General features: G+C 40.5%; 1 pseudogene; it reads right to left on the reverse strand.

Moving 5' to 3' along the window:
* Positions 1-2584: 2584 nt before the first annotated feature.
* On the reverse strand, positions 2585-5209 carry LOC147566372 (uncharacterized; annotated as a pseudogene).
* Between the last annotated feature and the right edge of the window lie 5565 nt (positions 5210-10774).

Consider the following 10774-nt stretch of genomic DNA (forward strand, 5'->3'; position numbering starts at 1 on the left):
GTTGATTGAGTCGGTTTCTATCTTGCTCTCTTTCCTTAAATCATTCGAGTCGGTTTTCCATCGATTTCCTTTTCTCTCTCTTTCTATTTTTGTTTCAGTCGGTGTATGTTTTTAGAAATAGGGAAAGAGGAAGAAATAAGAAGACGATGGCCGTTGGAGTTTAAAAGCTCCAACTCCAGTGCTTTGCGGCCAGTCGAGAAGGACTGCAGCTCAAGTTCTTGGATGTGGCCACATGCTGCTCGAATCTCCCCACCGTTAGATCATCCCGGGTCGCTCAAATAGCTTGGCGTACCTCTAGCGTAACCGAAAGTGGCCCACGACTTCTCCGGTCCATCCGATTATTTGCTGAATGTGCGCCACGTGTTTCCCTTGACTTTTGGTCCATTGAATTTGACCCGAACTTTGACTCGCTCTATTTTACTCTTCCGGACTCCGATTTGACTTCCGTTTTCGCCTACGGGTTCGTCTTGGACTCTACTTTCCATCCAAACAATAATCTCGACCATGAAATCAGAGTTAACAAATGACCAAAATACCCCTAGCCTGCATTTTCTCCGACTTTTATCTGTTTTGCACACATTACTCTGAAAAAGGTACTTGAGTAGAAAAAGGAGTAATTCATGAGAGTAATTGCCCTAGATAGACTAACTTTTCTTTCCAAATTAAGAGACTCAGATGGGACATTTTCATGTCTCATCAAACATCCCCAAACTTAGATTTTGCTAGTCCTCGAGCAAAACAGAAAAATAAAACTAAACCTAATTCACCACTTTCGTAGGGAATCACGATTGCACTTAGCACGTGCAACAAGCCGTTAAACCCCTAAGTTACCCCTAGAGGACGAGTGTGGTCTCGTGAGGGTTTGCAGTGAATCTACCACCCACAAAATTCAATATTTCAAAAATAAAAAAGGGTGCAAAAACACATGATCCAGAATTGTTTATCCGAGAGATTTTTGGAGGCTAATAGAAATGCAATCTAAGTTAATCAAACCATCCAAAAGCTAAAAATCCATTCACTACTAATCAAGACTCGAAGTGCACGTGACCAGCCATTGTGAATATCATTCCGATTCTGAACAGACAAGACCTCGATTACCGTCTTAATACATTTCGCCTCGACTGTTGCCTCACGGTCATACACTCAAAAATTCAAATCACTCAGAATTGGTTCACAATGTGTGAGTATGAGTACGAAAGAAAACTCAACACATTACAAAAGCTGGACTAGAATTTATGATGGACGACTGATCTCATAGAAAGGAAACAACCACTAATACGGGATGGAAAAGCTAACCTACTCTTCTCACCTGATCTACTTTCTAACCGTGTTTCCTAGAGGTCAATAGACACTAAAGATGAACTAGAACTCCTGAGAACTCGATTTCTTCAAATCTTCAAAACTTTTTCAAGGGATAAATACTTAAATCAAACAAACACTTTTCCCTTCTTTTTCTTTCTTCAAGGGATAACCACTTTTTTTTTTTTTTTTTTTTTGACTTTGACTTTGACTTTGATTTTGATTTTGACTTGATTGCTTCCTCCTTGAGTTCAATTCTCTTTATTTTCACTTTCATGCCTTATTCTCAGGATTCTAACTGGTGGATGGAGTTCCTATTTTCCTCTAGTTGACACAGTTATCAAGTTTCTCAGACTACAAGAGAAAGGTCCGCATTCCTGATGACACCCCTAGTGGTTGTGAAATTTAAACTCAGGAGATCATCTGAGTCCTCTTTAGTATTGCGAGGTTGAGTAGCTCTTCATTCTACTTGGAATTAATGCAGAAGAAATCACTCAAAGCTAAAAGAAAGGCTCAGATTCTCACACGGGTTAAGTCTCCACTAATGATTAATCAGGTTCTCTCAGAAGTGTCTACTCTTCACCTATCTAACACTCACATGGCTGGTGCACAAACAATTTCAAGACTCAACTTTCATGAACAAACCCTTAGCAAGCAGGCAGTTTAACCAACTAGACTTTATAACTATTAACAAGTAAAAATAACTAGATTCACAAATCTAGAAAATTAAAAATTTGACCCTTTTTAATTTTTGAAATGAAGGACAAAAATTCAATCCTCATCCCTAAACTTAAACTGAACATTGTCCTCAATGTTCTGAAGACTATGCAAAAATAATGGAATGAGGGAAAGATATTACTAGATTCGAATGTCCTATATTTGGGTTATCTCCCAAAAAGCGCTAAGTTTAACGTCTTCAACCAGACGATGAGGATTCTGAAGAAAAGCTCATGAAAACCTACTGGATGAGGGGCTACTGACTCTCCATAAAATAATAATCGAAAAACTTGAGGATCAACCCAGAATACAAAATCACCAGTGAGACCTAAATTCTCCTTTATGAAATAGTATGACAAAACAAGAGAGACTTTCAGGGTGAAGATACCATCCCCAAACTTAGATGATTGTAAAATCACTAAGTTTGCAAAACAACCTATAGGACTCTTCATAAGACTTGGATCTATATTCAAACTGGGAGTTTCTAAAATATGAGCATTGGGCCTAGCCACTACATTAGGTTCATGCTCCTTAGGTTTTAACTCAGGTAAAGATTCGGACAAACCTTCTAAATTTCTCTCATTATTGGGTCATCAGTGTCCTTAAAGAACTCTAGGGCTTCACCTACATTGAGTGAGTCGTCACTCATTTCCCTTAGCCATAGTTCATCTTCCCATTCATTTTGTTCCAACATAATATCATGGGTAAGTTGAGCAGAAGATTTATGCACATGAGATACTACAGACTCAACTCTTGGTTCCTCTAGAAGTGGCTCGAGTGTCATCTCAGAATCAGCAATAGACTTAAGTGGTGTCTCTGTGGCTGGCCAAACAATTGGCTCTGACTCTAGTGCAGTATCTATCTCATTACTACTACCCTCATCATCAACATCTAAGCCCAACAACTCTATCAGAGTCACTAATGGGTCCCTTACCAGAGTGGTCGATAATGCATCTTGAACTAGTAAGTCTATCAAGTTCAACTCACTAAACTCGTTCACATCATCAGGGTGAAGTCCAGCATTAAAAATATTCATCTCTACAGTCATATTTCCAAATGACAACCTTAGAAGACCACTTCTACAATAGATGACAACATTTGATGTAGCTAAAAATGGTCGACCTAGTATCACTGGGATTTGACTATTAGAGTTATGGACAGGTTCCGTGTCTAAGATAATGAAGTCAACAGGGAATATGAATTCCCCAACCTTAATCAGAACATCCTCAACAACGCCACGTGGGTGTCTAATAGAGCGATCTGCTAACTGGAGAACCATAGAGGTTGGTTTGATCTCCCCTAATCCCAACTGTAAATACACGGAGTAAGGAAGAATGTTGACGTTGGCACCTAGATCCAGTAAAGCACGTTCTACTTTAAAATTTCCTATGGTGCAAGGTAGTGTAGGGCTTCCTGGGTCCTTGTACTTTGGTGGGATATTATCTTGGATGATGAACTAACCTTCTCAGTGAGGAACACTTTTTTATGCACATTCATCTTACGCTTCCTAGTGCATAAGTCTTTTAGAAACTTAGCGTAAGCTGGGACTTGTTTAATTGCATCTAGTAATGGAATGTTAATGCTAACCTGTTTGAATAATTCCATTATTTCCTCAAACTGAGACTTCTTCTTTGGCTCTACCAGTCGTTGAGGATACGGGGATTTAGGGACATAGGACTCAGGTACCACAGGTGGGTTTTCAGGCTCAGGTACCTTCTCAGGTTCTCCCCTAGGGATGTTGGTTGGTAAGGAGGAGGATTCAGGATCTGCTCCTACCTTATTGTCAACTACCCTACCACTTCTAAGGGTGGTTACTGCATTAGCTTGTCCCATTGACTGTTTTCCTAGAGTACTTTTTGGGTTTTGTTCAGTCTGACTGGGAAATATACCTTTTTCCCTCTGGCTAAGGGCTTCTGAAAGTTGGCCTACCTGGGTTTCTAAAATAGCTATAGACTGGGTGGTCTTTTGCATAAATTCTATTTGGGTCTTAGCTAGTCTATTCACGGTCTCCTCTACATATTCCTTATTCTGAGAAGTGTATTGGGTACTCGGTTGGCCCTGATTTTGATCATAAGGATTCCTAGGAGCATTGAAACCAGGTGGGTTCATAGAACTGCTAGGCTGACTTTGGTTTTGACCTTGATATATATTGATGTTTGGACCATGAGAAATTAGGGTGATTTCTTCATCCCGTATTGTAAGTGTTCGAATAAGGGTCAAACTTCTGACGATTTTCTTGCCTAAAGTTTTGATAAAGAGCATTAGCTTGTTCTCTGTCATCAGAACCACAGAATAGGGGACACTTGTCCCCTGTATGAGATGGGTCTTCACATACGGAGCACAGATGTGAAATGGGTTCATTTCCAACACTCATGGCTTGAGTGGGATCTTCCCTGAATGCTTTAGGCTGACCAAGCTCTAGGGCTTCTATCCTTTTGGCTAGGGTGGACAGTTTTAGTTCTGAATCATCTACTCTATAGACGCCACCTCGATTTGGAGTAGGATTTGTCCTAGTGGGGGGTCCTCTGGAAGTTTCCCATTGCTGGGATTTCTTGGCTACATCTTCTAGAAACGCCATGCACTCATCGGCAGACTTATGGGTAAAGCTACCACCACAGAATGCCTCGACCATGGATGTAGTGGGATAGTTTAGTCCGTCATAAAGAATCTGGACTAACCTCCTTTGATCGAACCCATGGTGATGACATTGAAGTACAAGTTCTTTAAATCTCTCAAGATATTTATAGAGAGATTTTCCTTCTTGTTGCATTAAATTATTAAGACTTTGCCTTAAAAAAGTAGTTTTATGCTTAGGGAAGAATTTTAGAAGGAACGAACTGCTTAATTCTTCCCATGTAATAATGGACTGAGGTTGTAAGGCGTATAACCATGATTTTGCTTTCTCTTTCAAAGAGAAAGGGAACAACCTAAGTCTCAGGACTTCAGCAGACATATTTGGGAAGTTCATGGTCCCACAGATTTCTTCGAAATCTCCAATATGGTAGTAGGGATTCTCGTTCTCAACCCCATGGAAGATAGGGAGCATTTGGATTATGCTCGGCTTTAACTCGAAGTGAGTTGTAGCCTGAGGCAACCGTATACATGATGGCTGACACGTTCTAGTGGGGTTCATGTAATCCTTGAGTGTCATAGGTTGGGTTCCTTCCCGTTCTTGGTTCAGATTCTCACCCATAGTGTCACTCACAGAGGGTTTTTCTAGAAGACTTAAATGGGTTTCTCTACTAATGAAACGACCTCTCTGATCACGATATCTATCGGGCATAAACTAGAGACCAATGACCACGGAAACAAATAGACTGTTTTTTTTTTCTTTCTCGAAAACCACGGAATCACTACGAAGATCCTAAGGAAACAAACACAATCAAGCTGACTCCACCAAGCAACCTAAACATAATCTAGCAACAAGTTATTAGATATAGATTTAGTGAATGGCTTGTCAGATTTGCCTAATAATCTAGACAACTCCTAATTCGCCACAACACTTGAACTCTGACTGTTATAAAGGTTACTCAATCAGAGTAGACGGTAAACAATTCTCCAGGAAGACAACCAACGATGAACGTTGTAACAACCGTCTTCCTTTGACAAACGTTTCCTCTTCTCGAGGCGGCCTTTTTGACAAGAATTGCTCTCACGCTTTCCTCTGAGAATGCCCAGATAAAAATCGAGTTCCTCGGTTGTTTATGAAGGTCCTATGAGCTTGATACCCTAGGGTCACTGTCTAAATTAGATTTTTACTATTAACGAGGCTTGTTGCTCCCACTTACCTTCTTGAAATTCGTGATTCAAGAATTTCTCCATTCCTCAGGAATCAAAACCATTTTGATTTTCTCTGTGAATCGAAGATTCTGACTCTTGCGTGCTTAATCCGACGATGGATTCTTCGAGCATGCTTATGGACATAACTTAATTGGAAGAATCTTATTCTTCTTGTCTAGTTTCGGGAAACATGAATGTTTCCATCCTTCTCAGTTTTCTACTGTGCAAAACTAATTTAGGTCTTCCGTTAACTTAAATGATCAAGCTTCATGTTTTGATGAGATATTGATTCCATGATGATTTTGGCTTCTAGCCATAATCTAGAGTCAGTTTTCGTCTCTGCGCAGGTCTTTTATCTTTTCAGAAATAACCTTTATTTTTTAGTCTTTGAGATTACTTTTGACCTTAAGGGTTTTGAACAACAATTTGGTGTACTCTCAGTCGCTTGAGAGTTCTCCTGCGATCGACATTCGCTTTTGTGCGGTGGGTTTATAAGATCATATCTTTAACCTTTCCTTTTCCGAGGAGCCGCAGTTTGTTGCTCTTGGTCGAATTTAATCGTCCTGTACAAGTTTTATGATTGTTCTTCATGACTCTTCATGATTTTTCTTATGATCGAATTAATTCGACTTGTACTTTTCTCCCACTTATTCTTGTAGTACTTTTCTTCGGGAAATGCTCCTTACTATAAGAATACTATCATGAGCAACAAACAGTTTGTTCTCTTGATTGGTTGTGGAAGAAGCCCAAAATTTCTTTTAAAAGAAATTGCGTCAGATATTAGCTAGTTTTTGTATCCTCGTAAAACACTTTTACACAAGATTTAGCTTTTAGACGGATTTCTGTTGGAAAAAACGCAGCAGTTACCAGGTACCCCTTTCCAGAAGAGCAACCAAGACAAGAAGACAACCAAGGAAAAAATAACCCTCTTGTTGTCATCACCTTGCCCTGAGCATCCCAGTTGGAGGCAACACTGGTAACCCTACTTCCTTGTGGAATCTACCCAAATGGGACATGGGGTTACCACAGCCATTATGGAGAAGTCCACCCTTAACTATCTCCATCGTCAGAAAAACACCCCCCAAGCAGGTAACTAGTATGAAATCAAACAGAGGCCTCATCTTGGATCCACGGTGGAAACAAGAAATCAGGAAAAAGAGTTGGGAAAATAAAGACTTTCTTTTCTCTGACCTTCGATGATGGGGAGTTGAAGAACAAAAACCGGCTATTTATACTAGAAGAAGAATAGCCAAGAGACTTCTTGAAAACGGACGAACAGTCATTAAAGACGAAGACCAAACGCATCTAGGGAACACACAAAGGAATGATGACCAAGGGATACACATCGCTCGAGATTGACCAGGTCTGATAGGATACCAGCGGATGTCAAGGAGATGTGATAGTCTCACCACTGACAAGGCATCACGTGTCCACGCATGCCGAAAGGACTGCCGTGTACAACAACCCAAAAGATCCGCGTCGAAAACGCGTGATCAGAAGATCAAAAACGTGACGTCACAAAATCACGCATGGAAAGGAAATTAATTGCTCAAGCAAAAGTCGAAACGTGTCTCGGGAGAACAAACCACGTGTCCATCAGTCCAAGACAAACACAACCCGAATTAGTTCTGGCAAATACAGCCTCAGAGAGGAGAAGTTTTACTACCAGTAGTCCTTACTAGCTCAGTACAAATCAGCTCAGGAATACGCAGCTTTGGGAAACTGGAAAAAGGGCCAAGCTTCACGAAACAGCTCTGGTCCAGGTAAAATCCTCGACTACAAGGTCTTCAATGTTTAAACCACACGAGTTACTTCTACTCCTCAGTCTCATTACTTTCGGCTAAGGAGTGGCGGGACTTATGATGATGCATAAAATGCCCAGACGTTGACTAACGTCTGAAGAGTCAAGATCAGATCTGAAGTTTACTGGGTCAACCCGGCTGAAGGTAGCATGACAGCTGAGCCCCTGATGGTCCACCGAATATTCCCCTAACTGGGAGGTCGGCCAGAAGAAACCAGCCCTGCAATACGCCCTTGGCACAGACAGATCAGCCCTGGGGACTTCAGAGGAGAAAACGGGGTCCAAACAGGTCCAACCAATGTCTTACGCCCAGAACTGGGGAGGCAACAGCACTAAGCGATCTACTGACTTAATCCCGAATCTTCCAGAAAAATCTCAGTCGGCTACACATCTCGAAGTGTTTAAGCCAGCTTGAACTCCTTTAGAATCTATCACACCGGCACGATATCTACGAAGGATCCTTGAACTTAAGAACTTCCACTTATCCAAGATCCGAGATAGACTCTAAGGGAAACCCTAGATACTCAAGGGAGGAAACTTTCCCTTTGGATTGACGGCAACCGCCTCATCACCGCTGCTAATCATAGTCGGCCTAACATCGCCTATAAAAGGCCCCCCACATCGTCTTATACTAGACACGATCTCTTTACCCTAAAAAGATCACAAGAAACTCAAAGTTCCCATATCTCGCCCTCTAAAAGGATCAATCAATATTAGTGGCGTGGCTGAGATTTTGGGGGTTCGGTGTGAAATTTTAACCGGGACCCTACATTTTTTTTTTGCTGAAAAGAACTGGGGCTCTTCTCAAGAAATGAGAACGAAAAAACAAATTTACGTGCAATGTATTCGATAAATATTCAAACAATTTAATTGAAAACAATATTATAGTGACAAAAATATATTTATACAAAAGTATTAATGCATGCAATGCATACAAAATGCCAATAAGAATAGGTAAAGTATATTTGATATAATTAAATATATCCAAGAACACATTGTAACTTAATATTTATAGCACACAATTACATGAATGAAAGAAGTATTCTTATAGCGGACAATCCAAATTCAACAACAAAAAGTAAAATTTTTTGCACAAGAAATTAATTAGAAGACAAAGAAAATATACACATTTAATAAAAAAGACATATAATCCTATTGCGTTTTAGTAGCTGAGATAGAGAGAAAAGAAAAGAAAAGAAAATAAAGAGAGAATCAAAGAGAAATGGAGAGAAAGGGAGCAAGAGAGAAAAGAAACGAAAATTGTAGAAACGAAAAAAAATAAAAATATAAAGAAGCAACAAAAGAAAGAGATTCTTTTAAAATATGGATTAGACCATGAAATCATAAGAATATGGGTCTTATAAGTTGTCTAGAGCGCCCTTAGATATTTGAATCCTATATACAACATTTAAAAAAGTTCTCTATTGCAGGGGCCGAAGCTCGAACTCGAGACTTTTTGAATACTTGACAAGGTGTAAGATCAACTAAGCTGCTAGCTCTTTTGTTTAATCCGTCAACATTTATCTTATATGTAATAATTCGTAATAGTAACAACATGAAAATGGGGCCCTAGAAAGAGGGGGGCTCGGTGCGACGGCACCAGTCGCACCCCCTTTTCCACGCCTCTGATCAATATTCATTCTTTTACTGCAAAGAGCATCCTGACTAGCTTGAGCGTCGGAGCGGTTTTCGAACCCTTTGCAGGTTTTCCTCCCTCGGGAACAAACGAACAGGAATAGTAGAGGAAGGAGCGGGAGCAAAGAGCAAGAAGCAAGGAGCAGAAGCAAGGAGCGGGAGTAAGAAGAAAGGACGATGAGTTGATATAAGGAGAAACAGAGTAGGAAGCAGGAACATCAGGCTGAGCAACACTCAACCTAACAGAACAATCATATGTAACGGAGGCTGTCATGCATCAACTCCTTTTTTCATACTGATATAACGGAAGGTCATTTTTTGACATCAACAACCATCTATACTCCTATAGGTAGAAAACCACTTCCTATTAGGACACATGCGGTGTGACGCCCCTGAATCAAGCATCCACTCACCGAGAAACATTCGTCATAGTCTCCTGACACATATCCCGCCTCTTGCGTCTCTTGTTTCTCCTTGTAGCCTTCGTTCTTTTGCTTCAACTTTGTCTTTGGACATCCCGCTTTAAAGTGGTCAAGCTCACCACAACTAAAGCACGATTTCTTGAAAGAGCCCCTAGATTTGGATCTAGATTTCCCGCCTTTTCCCTTTCCTCTTTCATTACTCCTTTCCCTCGTTGCAAACAACCCTTGTGCTTGATCTTTGTTTACTCCACCCGAGGTCATACCGCTAGTAGCAACCTTACGAAGGTCATCCGCTAATAATGAATTTCTCGTCTCTTCCATGCTTAGACTATCTATCACCAACAAGCATCAAAGATTGAACAAGGTTCTCATTGGATTTAGGCAATCAAAGTAACAATATGAGGGTTTGGTCCTCATCCTCAACCTTAACATCAATATCCTTCAAATCTGAGATAATCCTGTCAATCCGGCCTGTTCACATATTCTTGAATAGAAGAACCCTCTTCCATTCTACACGTGAATAATTTGGATTTTAAGTAGACCCGATTCGTTAAAGTTTTCGTCATGAAATTGCTTTCTAGCTTTAACCACACACTCGCCGCCGTTGTTTCTCCGTGTACTAGGAACACCACGTCCCTCTCAAGACACAACATAATGGTTGCCCGTACTTCGAGATCTAACTCCTCCCAATCCTCATCTGACATGTCTCCTGGTTTCTTTCCCATTAACGTCTTGTGTAATTTCTGCGAGATTAGCAGATTCTTCATCTAACAATAAGAAGAAATCGTTTTTCTCATTGAACTTCTCTATCCCATATTTCCCTGCTTTGACTGTACCACTTCTCGATCCCATCTTTTCTTCGTTCAATCTCAACACGGCTCTGGTACCAATTGTTACTACTAAAAGTTCGCGGAAGCTATCAAACCTTTCCTAGAAATTGATCTGCTTCTGAAAATTAATCTAAAAGCTACGCCAAAACTAAATATGCAAACAGAATTAACGAGGTTCGGCGTAAAGCCTACGTCCTCGGGCGACCAAGAAAACTTTATTGAAGGATAGACGAAAGACGACTCACACAACCCACAAGTTCGCCCCAAGACAGTACTGAATAGAAAATAAC

The sequence above is a fragment of the Eschscholzia californica genome, unplaced genomic scaffold (assembly GCF_041429995.1).
Source record: "Eschscholzia californica isolate CP2 unplaced genomic scaffold, dmEscCali1.0.p SCAF_1, whole genome shotgun sequence".
NCBI classification, from domain to species: Eukaryota; Viridiplantae; Streptophyta; class Magnoliopsida; order Ranunculales; family Papaveraceae; genus Eschscholzia; species Eschscholzia californica.